Source organism: Corvus kubaryi, unplaced genomic scaffold (genome assembly GCF_017639235.1).
Source record: "Corvus kubaryi isolate FWS band 111438036 unplaced genomic scaffold, C.kubaryi_AGA036_p1.0 37385, whole genome shotgun sequence".
In the NCBI taxonomy this organism is placed as follows: domain Eukaryota; kingdom Metazoa; phylum Chordata; class Aves; order Passeriformes; family Corvidae; genus Corvus; species Corvus kubaryi.
Window position 1 is genome coordinate 27,346,119 of NW_024581127.1, and position 13,588 is coordinate 27,359,706.

General features: G+C 42.5%; 1 long non-coding RNA gene across 1 annotated transcript in view; it reads left to right on the forward strand.

Moving 5' to 3' along the window:
- Positions 1-792: 792 nt before the first annotated feature.
- The window catches only part of LOC121668534, a 137,834-nt gene continuing 125,038 nt past the window's right edge, over positions 793-13,588 (forward strand). The window contains exon 1 of the long non-coding RNA XR_006017434.1: positions 793-895. This is a non-coding gene — a long non-coding RNA (uncharacterized LOC121668534). The remainder of the gene's footprint in view (positions 896-13,588) is intronic.

Below are 13,588 nucleotides of genomic sequence, written 5' to 3' on the forward strand. Positions count from 1 at the left end.
CTGGAGCTGGGCTCAGACCCAAATTAGACTATGATTCCATGTGTAGATATTCAGCATGATACACTGGCTGCAGCCACTCTTCAGATCAATGCATTTCTCCTCTGCTGGCTCAAAATTCTGGCAACCGATATAGTCTGGATAAGCCTGGTGGGTCAGTATCCACATAAATGCATCTATCCCAGCCTTTTCAGGTGTATGTTCATTCAAACCATTTGGAAAATATGTAGATTCCCCCCTCTTTTACTTTGTCTGTTCTTGGTTAAATGTATTCTAGATGCTCATGGAGAGCATGTTCTTTTCTAGTTCACTGACTTCAGTGGGAGAATTGCCCTGGTAATGAATAGTAAATGACTGATACAGCATGAAAAAATTTGGGCCAAAGTGAGCACTATGTGATTTTATGAGTTTCTTCTTTCTGCAAAATTATTCAGTCAGGGACCACATCTTTTATTAGGTCAGCATTTGGTGGGAATGCTCCCTTTTACCTAGAGGCATTTGTTGAAGAAGAGTTAAAACAGAAAAGTTTTGTCTCATAAAAATATGCATCTGTATGCACATGTGGAGACCAGTGGTTCAAGCTCTTGACCTGTGTGGGACATAGCTCAATTTGCTTTGTCATCAGAGACCACTTTCAGTAGCCTGGTAAGGTCCAGTGACCACCTTGTGTGCCCAGTGTTGTACCATAAGGCAATCACTGCAGCTCAGTACACAGCTCACAGGGAGATTATGTTCTTAGAGTGGGATTCAAAGCAGGTTGTAGCCTAAGCAGGGAACTACAGTGTGTAGCTGAGAGATAACCAGGAGAGAGAGAACTGCAGGGCCTGGGTGGGCAGAGGCAAGATGCATATCTCCAGGGTCCTCACTCCCAATCCAAAGCTGGGACACTACCCCAAAGGTAAATGCTTGCATTCATTTTTTTGAGACCCTAACAAGTCCTGCTTGTTTCCTCTGAAATGGTGGCTAATTTCTTATTGTCACTCCACAACTTTTTTCCTCAGCCACGCTTTGCACAGTAGTCAGTGGCTGAAACACTAAGGCAGGATGTCAGTGGTCCAGGTTCAAAGTCCCTCCTCTGACTGGGGAAATGCTGTTAATTATCCCCAATTACCAAGCTGGATTTGGGCTATCCTCCAGAGCTCTCACTGAAGCTGTGCAGCTGTAGCATAGGATTCAAGAATTCCTGGGACAAAAGAGAACACCAGCAAGGCTGACTATAGTCTCCTTGGAAGGGGGAGAGTTGGGTATTTGTTACTGTCAGTTTAATAGATTTTCCTTGACACAGTCACTGGATGTAGCACACATACTCTGCTGATGGGGCCAGCTAGTAGCTTAGGTAGAGTCTGACTTCTTTGGCTGTCCTTGGAGAAAAAATAAAGCAGAGAGTGAACACTTGCTAGACTACAGGCTTATTCATATGATTATTGGCATTACATTTTAACCGTAATTTTCTGTTGTGAAAATTAGCTTGCTAAGTCAGAAGAGGAGTAAAACTCTTCAACCTCTTCTACAGGCTGCCTCAAACCAGCCGTTCTTCACATAAATCTTTTTTGCACATGTCTAATTTTCAAAGTACTTAATAACCATCTTTTTCTTAGATGAGAGATTTTGAGGACCAAAAAGGGTTGTGGGATTCCTGTGCCTAACCTAGACAAATAGATCCTCTATCTTCTCCAAAAAGTCAGGTGTTCCATCACTGCCAAACACCAAAATGTTTATGATCTACCAGTTCTATGCTTCCCTATCCATTTTTTGCTTCTTCTCAAACTGACTGTTTGCCTTGAGGCCAGCACACCAAGCCAGGACAGAACCATAAGGCAGTGCAGATTGCCATGTTATCTGCTGTCTACCCTTCTACAGCTCAAGGGATGTTTATCTCCTTCTCCGCCTCTGTTCATCTTTGCAGGGGTACCAACTCCATCAATCTGCTCCTGAAAGATGGTTTTAAATGCCAGCAGTTGTCAAAAAAAGTGGGAATAATATAAATGCTTTGTGAGGATACAGCTAGTTTACTGTTGCCTGGAGAGATTCCCTGTCTGTGTTACTGTACTTTGAATTATTCTGAATATCACTGCAGAACTTCTCTTAGCAGCTCTCCTTTCCTGTTATTCTTGCTCACATCTGTTCACTGTAGTAATGGATATTTTTTGGCTGTAAGCAGTTATGCAGCATGACACTTGGCGAATGGATGTCTGTGTGTGCAATAGCTACTGTTTTTTGAAGACTCATTTGGCTCTTGTCCCCTCTGGGTGAAACAAACAAATATATTGCTAGAAACCACTTGCCAGCCTTTCATTGCAACTGCTACCTTTTTGACTGACATTGCTTATGCTTGAGCTCTCCTCTGAACCGATTTCTTTTGGGGAAATCTAAAGGATTTGATTTTAAGCTTCAAATTTATTGCGTGTATGTTTGCTCAATGACAAGTTGTGCTTCTGCTACCTAGTCAATGGCATATCTGTTCTTTGTAAGAAACATGCTGTTTATATGTGATATAATTATTTCCACTAACCGCTCAGAACCCAACTGATCACTCTCACAGCCATAAATGAATCTGTTTGACAACCTGTTCTCTGCACAGTAGGTAGTCTTCCACCCGCCAGCTAATTTATCATTGCATCTGCCTGGCTCTGCCAAGGGATATGTTCTAGTGCATTTATTCTTGTCTCTAAAAGCTTGTGACTGGCCATTATCTTGGGAGGAGACATTCGTAGAAGAACAAAAATTTCATGGTGTATATTTCTGTCTTTCTGAAACTCTTTGTCTGCGGCATCTCAAAGAGATCTCCTCCTTTAGTTGTTTTTGTTCTCTTTTACAGTTTGTACTTCCCAGTAATTGCAGAGACCCCCAGCACCCTGACTGGTTGGCCCAGGCTAGATGAGAATGTTTCTCAGTGTTGGTGAGAAGTGCTTAATTGATATTAACGTGGAGGGAAATGATCTGCTCAGCCCTAGGACAGACGTCATTTGGTACACTTTCCTTCCCTCTAATGCTGTAGTGCTCATGCAACCTGAAAGGACCATCTGTAGATCTTTGAGATTAGTGCAGGCCTGTTTATTATTTGGCTTTTCTGTTGGTTTCCTATCTGTCTGGATCTGCTGAGCTAATTGCCTTGATATATGAATGTCCAGGGTACCTCGGTATCCCAGCAAACAGCAGATTTTTTTAGCACACATTTATTCCTAATTCAAAGTAATTTCAGGAACCTACTGAACTGAGAAGCCACCAAAATGGGAAAACCTTCATCATCCAGACTGCCTGAATCAAGCTCTTCTGCCATGCTGCTAAGCAGCATTTGCATTGTCTGAACTCTTCATTACAGTTTGCATTTTTTTTCTCAGGGTTCAGATTCCACACCTTCCCTGACATGTCTCCCTCCACCAGTTAAAGCCAAAGCTCTGCCTTTGAATTTCACAAAGGCAGCAAAGTTCACAGATGCTGGGACAAGGTCAAAATGGTAGGTGTGACCCACAAGCTGAGGCTTTTTGATCCCCTGTAAAATATGTGTCTTTATTCTTCAGTAGTAGAATCTCCTGTGTTTTAGACTTGTCTTGTCACATACAGAGGAGGATTAACACTACCAGAAGGAAAATTGAAGATGTCACTCAGAAGAATGGACAGGGCAGTAACTTATCAATAAGAGTATCATCCTTGCACCTAACTGACTCCAACACAGAGACATGTCTAGTTTCTACTAATATTTCATAGAACCAGCTGGTACTACTAGATCCAGCCAGTCCCAATGAACTTCATTTTAGCCTTTTTATTAGCTTATAAATGTGATAGGGTTGATGGATACCATTTAATGGAGCACTTTTCACCCTGCTCCTCCCTCCCTTCCCACCCTGAAAAATCTGACATTCATAAATGGAGGAGGTCAGTAATTTGCATCCAGCTGAGTGGCTGTCTGGCTTTAATGAGATGATTTGTAATCATAAGCACTGCACTGCAGTGGTGTCTGGTACAGGGGGAGAGGAACACGTATGCATACTCCAGCTGAGATGAGGAAGAGGTGATGGGAGGGAGGGAAAGCACATGGATCAGAAAAAGGAAGCAAGGATGGAATGACATAAGGAGATCCATTAAATGTAATACAATAATGCTGGCCTGGTTAGCATAAGAAGAGCCAGAGGCTGGCTGATGCAAGCCAGTGAAACTCCTATTACTTAGGGCAGGCAGGCCCTAAGTAATTGCAGGATTGCACTTATCCAGAGCTCTTTAGAGTAGCTGAAAATCACGGGTTTGTTTTTGACAGCTGTAAGCCCTCAGTGCCCTTAATGCATAGATCTGTCCTTCCACTCCTTATATAACAAAAAAAACTTCCAGACCAGGAAGAAAATTCAGGGGCTGAAGACATTATACATTGTGGAGATGGCATGTTCCACTTCAGCTATATTTTCAGCATGTTTTCCTAAAGAAGTGGATCACGTTCTGTCTTTGTGTGTATTCTTCCTCAATCTGATGCATTTTTAACCCACTGGCTCTTTTCATTTCAGTCACACAAAGCAGTAGCAAATTCCTGCAAGTCTCAGACAGGCAGGTAGGAGAGAGATGGAGACTATTAATCCATTCACTGGGGGAAAGACTCAGAAGAGAATCCTTCTGGGAGAGAAAGATTTTTAATTCCCTGACTTTGATAAAAGCATCGCTTGGCATCTGTTTCAGATCAGACAGCCACGAATCCACCACAGGCACAAATCCATAGCAAGCCAGGCTGAGCTGGCTCTCCTGCACATACAACTACTTTCTCTGGCTGACTGTGAGAATTTTACACCTCTCTAAGACTATCTTTCCCTTGTCTCCAGGGTTTCTTTCCTCTGTAGTAGCAATTCTCTGAGATCGTCACACGATACTTTTTCATTAGGCATCCCAGCTGTGGAGGACTAGGTTCCTTTAACCATGTCTCCAGCTGTCTTGAGTTATTCTGCAGTAGGCCAGCTGGACCAGTGTAGTTTTTCTTACAGCTGCAGTGGAGTAGCTTGGATCAGCTTTAAGGTTGTTATTTTTAAATTCATTAACTGCTTCATGTTATTAAAAAAAAGAAAAAAAAAAAAGGAAGCAATTGTGCAAACTGATCAGTTTGGCTACAATCTGCATCCAAGGAGAAGACATTGACTTGAGGCAGGGGGGCTGTTGGTTTGGCCTCACTTGCAGTGCAGGATAATGTTGTTCAGCCCACAGCCCTTTATGAGGGGAGGAATCTCCAGCACAGCCTGCAGTCACATCATACCAAGAGACTTTCGGCCCTTATTCATCTCACCTTTCTCAGTCACGAACTCGCATCATCCCCTTCCTCATCTGACCCTGGAGCATGAACATCCATCCTTCCAGGCAAAAAAGAGCTTTTCTCTCCCCCTCTCCTGAGCTCCTTCTGTAAAACATACACGCTTCATATGCGTCCTTCTCTGCAGATGTCTGTAACTCTGCAACATAATCCTTCCCTCCTCTTCCCTGGGGAGACACGTTACCCCTATGTTAAGTACAGAGGTTTAAGTTACAGGGATGTGTGGGTGGCCTTCACAAATTGTGCCAGTAAGATGTTTCTCAACCAGATTTTCAGTTCTGACAGAAAAAGAAAAAGCAACACAACTCTACCCAGCATGCATAAAACAATAGTTGACCTTTGAGACAGACGGTGTCTTCAGTAGCACCAGGGAAAAAGCTTCCTCTAGGTAAGATGGATATCCCTATAGATGGTTCTTTTTGAGAAGAGCCCTGTCCTGGAAGCAAATCTCCCAACTTCTCTGCACTTTCCAGGCTACCTAATCTCATAAGCAGGTCTGCGAGCTGACAGTATCTCCCACAGCTTTTTCACAGAAACACCAACTTCTTTGCCAGGTCCTTACACAGTACCAATCTACTGTGCTATGTAAGCAATGTATCATCTGTCAGAAAGGAATTAGTTGTGTGTAGTCTTAATGTTAAGAACATAAATAAACTGTAGATTGAAAAAAAGGTCATGAGGAGGGAAATTCATTTTTACTGTCTCTCTAATGTACCATGTCTCCTCTTTGTCCAGGGACTATCCCACAGATGATCACCTCTTGGCCAGCAGTGCACTTTAGTGGCATCGTTCAAGCTAAGAAAAACCTTGAAACACTCACTGGGCCCGTTTTATTATTTTCCCAATCATGTTTCCTTGACTTGACTTGTCCTGTCCCTTTGATCAATAGCAGACGTCACCCAGCATGTGACATGTTTTGGATTGATTTAGAGTACTTCTAAACTTCTAAATCACTTTGCTGAGCTTCCTCTCTTTGATGTTGTTGGCAATGGATAAGGTCTTAGGCTGGGATTTTCAAAGGACACAAAACTAAAAGAGTCCAGAACACTTAAAGCTCTTCAGCCCCTGTTGAAAATCACAGGTAAAGAGTGCAAGAAATTTACTTGCTTTCAATTATAAGGTTTTCAAGCACTTTTAAGGGGCACATAGTTGCTTTATGGGGTTTTCAGAGGTGCCTTTCAGAAGTTGTGTGCTTAGGCATATTTGGAAATCCTATTAGAAGCCATTCAGCATCTTTATATGCCTAAATTCCTTTAAAGCCTGACTCAGCATACTGTGATACTCTTCTGTGTGTGTGAGAGCAACAGCATAAAGAGCAGGCTCTCAGTGAATGACTGATGCTGTATGAATGTGTGGAATACAAGCCAAATCCCAAATGCAAGGGCTCATATGTTGCAGTCATGTAACCCAGCCACTTGTGTCTTCAGCAGTTGTCACAGCAAAGCTGTCATTTCCTAGTTTAAGAGTGTTTATCACATCCTTATCCTTGATACACACTCCGGGAGGAGGAAGGATTCACAAAGCAAGTGGAGGAAGGATTCATGAAGGAATCAACTTCATCAAACTGAGCAATGAGAATGCTCCCAGCAGTGGCCTCTGTCTGTTTGGGTATGTGGAATGGATAGCTGGAGTTCCTCACATAATTTAGGTTACATTACCATTTTTCAAGAAAAATCCACAATCTGGATTCAGTTTGCATAAATATGAGCTTCAAAACCAAAGTCTAAAACATCTCATTCCATTCTTACCAACTTCCAGCTGAAGGATATTTCTGATTATGAATTGTAATGGTGGAAAATATTGACTGATTCAATGGGAGCAAGAGTGAGAGACAGATACACTGACCATTTCCGAGGAGATATATCCTGTTTCCTATGAGCTTTCTTATTAAAATTATCCCAGTATACACATTCTCTATTCAAGCATGAAGTGCTCATTACAAGTCTCTACATGAATAATGTACACTTAAAATGATTCTCTGTTCCATAAATATTGATCTTGGTTAATAACTGACTGTGGGATTCTATGTCTTCTCCTCTGAACACTACTGACTGAGGGTCTGGACTCTTCCCTTCCCATGCTGTTTCTTTCCCTTCACTCCTGTATTTTTCCAAGAAGATATTATACTGATAATATCAGTTTAATGATGACACAAGTTTGGACCGGAGTATACAGCAACTCCTCCACCCGTCCCAGTTCTTGCTTAGTGTCCCTGGTGATTTAATAGGAAATTGTGGGGGGGAAAAAAAAAAATTAAAAAAAAAATTCCCTTTCTAATTTAATGTGTGATTTCTCTGCTGGTTTTTGCTGCAGTCCTTGTCCATTTTTGCTTTAACGTTTAGTTAACATTATTACAGTAAAATACATCTATCAGTCACTTTGTGAGACCAGTTCATGAAAAGAGTTTCAAAGAGCAGTATATGGACCATATTTGCTGCTCAAACTGCAGTGGACCCAAGACACTCCTTGTATATGAAGCTTCCCAACCTCATGCTTGATAAATCTGTACTGCCTGTACTGAGCATTTGGAAGATTCTACAGATTCATGGAGGAAGAAAAGCTGAATGATCCTAGAATGGTGCCTGGCAGAGTTCAGGTTTATTATGTCAACTTCAGCCAAGACTCCAGAACTGTGCCTCTGCAGGCCCTCACTCTGCAGCTTTTAGGCTGGGTGTACAGGAAAAATTACTCTTACTTCATACACCAACATACCTTTTATATCTATCTAGAACGAGTTGTCCATACAGCTTTGCCTGGGCTTCATACATTAGACGGAAACTGCAAGCAAAGATAAAATGTGCTGAATATCCTGTCTGTGGTATTCAGGTACCAGGGAGAAGAGAGGAAAGGCTTTGATAGCAACACTATGAAAAGATTTCATCACGGTGTTTTATCCTATAAACTCTGACAGAATTTTCCTCTTTTGGACGTTCTGAAAATATGTGTTACTAAAAATGCTGTGGTTGTTCCTATAGTTCCCAAATTTTCCTCTGGTGACAGAGTTATAGCCACTCCATGTGGGAGCTGAGAAAAAATTTCTACTACTTATCTTCTTTCACTCTCAGCCTTTGCAATTCTTAGCCCAATGGCTCCTTGCTTTGAGAGAGAGAGATATGGAGGATGCTGTCCAACAAGCAATATCTATTTATGGAGACAGTGAATACACAATGAGGTAGGAGACGGTGACCAAAATGTGCAGCATTGTTTGTGGGTCCTTGAGGACCAATAAAAATAATAGAACTGCAACTGTAAATAGCTTATTACAAACATCCAATTTCTATGCTTGGAATTCAGGACTCTGTCCAGACCATAAAATTAATCCTCATTGCCTGCTGAACCTTGGAAGCCGGATTCCTCTGCCAAAGGTCACTCAGTTCTCAGTGGTGGCATCAGGGCTGATTTGTTTCGGCTCTGTGCGTAAACATTTGCTCTGCTTGGTTACAGGCTGGAATCGCATGAAGATCATTGGAAAACAGGGTGAAGTGCCACAGCCCCTTCATAGCTAAGGATTTCACCTCAAGGAAAGGCACATGAAAGGACCTAGGTACTAAAATTGACATATCCTGTGATGGGTAATATAAGGAGAATGCCAAAAAGGTTTTGCCTCAGGCTAATACTTGAAATTATTGGTGAAGGAATGAGGAGAATTTGTAATCATAGCTAAGGATAGATGTGGTAAAATATGCTTTATGTTCAAAGCTGGTTTTAATTTTTACTATGCTAAAAATGATAATGTCTTTAATACATTTTCAAGTATTTAAGATTTTCAATTATTGGGTATTAATCGAGAATATTTAGAAATGCCTAAAGGGGCCAAGCTGAGATGTTGATTTTTTTTTGCATAGATTTGCACTGATGTCACATGCACAGATAAAAACTTGTTGTAACGCTGTTTGCATCATCATTTTAGTTTGATTTTCAAGTGTGTTCCTTCCTCTGTAGAATGAATCATACATCCTATAAACTGCTTTAATATCTCTGGTGGTGGTATCCTGACCCATAAGAGAAATGAACCAGTAACCCCCTCTTACCCCTCTCTTATAGGTCATCGTGTAATTGTATACTCAAACTTTTAATTTAAAGTTGTACTGGAAGCAGTGTTTGACATAGTTGTGTGGACCTTTTCTGGGTCTTTCACAGTAGCATAGTCCCTAAGGGAATAAAAGGGATGTAGATACACCCTCCTGAATTCAAGTCCTGTGTTGCTACCACTGCAATCTCTTGATAAGACCTTTTGTTCCCCATCATGGTCTAGTCCTAGGAAGAAAAAAAAAAAAAAAGAAAAAAGAAAAAAAAGAAAGAAGTGCGGAAGCTCAAGGCTGAGCTGCTGAGCTACAATGCTCTCCTGTTACACCAAGGATGATGTTTCTTATCCTATACCCCCATCCTCTCCCTTAAAGCACAAAACCAGCCAAAGACTCGCTCAAAATTCAGTGTTGGCCATGAGGCCTTCAGAGATGAGACTGAAGGTATGGACATGCCTCCTGGCAAGTGAGTGGGATGCTCTAACACAAGTCCACTCACCAAATGGCACTTATCTCCAGGCTTCTGGGAGATTTCGCCTCTGTCTGTGTCCAAATGGGCTGGTATTAGTACAATTGTCACTTGTCAGTTGATAACAAAAAGGTAGAAATTCACACAGATCTGTTGTGAAGCCCAAGTGTTAGCAGCCTGCCTCAGGGCTGGTAATACCAGTAAAAGTTTGGCAGTGGCACAGAAGGTACATGGAAGGTTTCATGTTCAGCTTAACCTACACTATCAACAATGCCAAATGGGAAATAGGTGAAAAACTCAAAGATGTTCTCATTAGTTAATTATATGAACTGCAGTTTTACACCAGAAATCAGTGTCCCCTGTTGCTTGACAGACATTGGTAGATCATTTCCTGTTGTCCCTGTACAAGGGACCAGGTGCAGCCTATCCTGGTTGGTACAATCCCAAACACACTGTAAGTGTGCACATCTGCTCGTGTAAGTGGACAGACCTCTTCTGACACCTCTGGGCTCCAAGCCAGCAAAGAGGGCTGCCCATTAAGGCCTCCTTTTATAACTGGAACGTAAAACATCCATCTGAGCTGCAGTTGGTACTTGTGGGAAGTACTTCCCACTCTGCAGGGCTGTGAGCAAGAAGGCAGAGTTGGGCTCTGCTACTGCCAAGCTGGGCATGGGGAGAAGTCCCTTTCCCTCAACTTCACCTTCTCCCTCCCTCTCTTGTGGTCTGTGAGCAGAGGAAATCCTGTCTCATCCTGCTTGTATGTGCACTGCTCTGCAAAATATGGTCTTGATCACATCTGTGGTTTACAGGCTTTATTATAGTACATAGAAACAATGGGAGTTTTATTACCCTGAATGTATCATTTCTGTTTGAATGCACCCTCAGCATGGTGTTCTGACTATGGGCTTGCCGAAAGACGCTCACATAGTAATTAAAAATTGCTAATACTGCTAATGTTGTTCAGAGCATAATTCCACATCAAAACTCTGCTTGGCTTTTGGGGCCTTTTAAACATCCAAGTTTTATCCCACTTCAATTCATCTTCTGAGCCTCTTCTCCACAGTGGATCAAACCAAGGGCCTGAATCCAACCATACTCTGAATGAAGCTCCAGACTGTATAGCTTCAAGTCATCTTCCTATGTATGAAATTGTGTGCAGTACTGCTTTGTAGAACAGAAGTCCTTGGTCAAGTGCCTTTGTGCTCTATCATGAAGAAATGCAATAAACCCAACTTTTCCAGTTGCTTTAAAATCTATGTTTATTATAGCCCCAAAACTTCATACCCTGGGGATAAAACTGGTAAGTCTCACTTCCCAGTAGAAGTTTGTCCCAAGTAGAGCTGAGAAAGACATTCACACCAGGACCCAAAATATGGTTGTCACCAGAGAATTCCATCACATTCTACAAACGAGGGTACCACTCTGCTTTTTCCCCTCTTTCAGAGACAGGAACTACAGCCTGCAGCTCTCAAAGTCAAGTTAAAATCTTTCTGCCTGCCTCTTTCAGATTACTGCTAATTACCACAGTGATGAGCTGATTTTCATAAAAGCTCAGTTCCTATTTTGGCACAGAGCTAACTGGTTAGAAGTCCTAAGAACTGTGTACACTGATTACCGGTCTTTTTCAAAATCTGTCACAGTGGGAGCTGCTAGTTTGTGAACACTTGTGAAAATCTCTCCTCACATTAGCAACATTAGCAAAAGCTTTAGCATCTGGTGCTGAGCTCTGGTGAGGGCCTGAATATGGCCATTTTTTGTCAAAATCAGAGGTTTCTCAGTGGAAAACTGAGGCTGAACTCTATGGTTTGACTCAGGTGTAGTACAGTCTTTGGAGGCTGTAGTGGGTTAACCCTGTCTGGATGCCAGGCACCCACCAAAACCTCTCTATCACTCCCCTCTGCAACAGAGGAGAGAAAATATAACTAAGGGTTCAGGGGTTAAGACAAGGACCAGGAGAGATCACTCACTAAATACCATCACAGGCAAAACAGACTTGAATTGGGGATATTAATTGAATTTATGACTAGCAAAATCAGAGCACGATAATGAGAAGTAAAATAAGACCTTAAAACCACTTTCACCCTATCCCTCCCTCCTTCCCACCCCTACCTTCTCCCCCAGCAGTACAGGGAGATGGGAATGGGGTTTACAGTCAGTTCATCACAGGTTGTTCCTGCCAGTGCTTAGGGAGAAGAGTCCTTTCCATGCTCCAGCATGGGGTTCCTCCCATGGGAGACAGTCCTCCACAAACTGCTGCAACGAGTCCATCCCACAAGCAACAGTCCTCCACAAACTGCTGCAATGTGGGTCACTCTTCCAAGGGGTGCAGTCCTGCAGGAACAGGCTGCTACTGTGTGGGTCCCCCCAGGGTCACAATTCCTACCAGGAAACCTGCTCTAGTGTGGGGTCCTCTCTCCATTTGTCTGCAGGTCCCTGCCATGGACCTCCCATGGGGTCACGGCCTCCTCTCAGGCATCCCCCTGCTCTGCTGTGGGACGCCTCCATGGGCTGCAGGTGGATATCTGCATCCCTGGGGATCTCCATGGGCTGCAGGGGTACAGCTGCCTCACCATGGTCTTCACCACGGGCTGCAGGGGAATCTCAGCTCTGGTGCCTGGAGCATCTCCTGCCCCTCCTTCTCCACTGACCCTGGTGTCTGCAGAGTTGTTCCTCTCACATGATCTCACCTCACTTTTCTCTGGCTGCAATTACATTTGCACAATACCTTTTTTTCTTCTTAAGTATGTTATGACAGAGGTGTTTCCATCATTTCTAACTTGACCAGCAAGGCCCAGCCTTGACCAGCAGCATGTCTGTCTTGGAGCTGCCAGGGATTGGCTCTGACAGACACGGAGGAAGTTTCTGGCAGCTTCTTACAGCAGTGGCGTCCATAGCCCCCACTACCAAAACCTGGCCATTCAAACCCAATACCTCATTTCATATCACTGCTCTATCAGTAGGATACTGTCTGTTTCTCTCTTCTCTGTTATCTTTTCTTTTTAACATGGGGAAAAATTTTCTGGGCATTCCATCTAGCCTTGATCAGCCAGGAAGTGTTGACTGTGTTGCACTTTTACTGCATTAATTCTGTCAACCTAATATGAGGATAAACTCAAATTTGCTGGTAAACATACCTAGGGCACACAGAAATCAGCTCTATCAAGCTACAAGCATGTAATTTCTAATGAATCTTTTGACTGTGCATACTCTGTGTGTCCTCTCCATCTCATAAACCAAAAATAGGAGCTGCCTTTTCCACAGGGAAACTGGCATTGCATCTGTTGAAGCAAGAGGTTGTTTCCAAAGAGTATTATGAAAAGCAGTTTATCTGAGCTATGGTCAATGTATCATCCTTCTCTCACTTTTTGAGCCATTTTTTTGAGAATGATGAATTGTAGTCATCACTGCATCCAATTAATTTTTCCTCAGCTGGTTCTTATAGTGTGTTTGTACCAAATGTCCTCTAACAGCTGATAAATCATCCCTGAGTGGCTGCAGAGGCAGCAGCAGTGACATACACTGGACTGACGACAGGAATGTGCCACACCATGTCTCTCATCCCCTTTTACTGGAAAGAATTTTGTGACCTTTGGTGGCATTTGCAAGAAGCCATTTTATACTGATGTTCCATGGCTCTATTGATCTCTGTGTAGTATTAATCTTAAACAAACAGGCCATATAATTTATGTAAACTCCATAGGTAATTAAATTCCTTCCAGCAAAGGTCAGGGCAGAATATTTAAGATTTCATTTGAATAGAAATTACAGTTAGAAATGAAGGGGGAAAAAAAAGAGGGAAAGGAAGAAATTTGG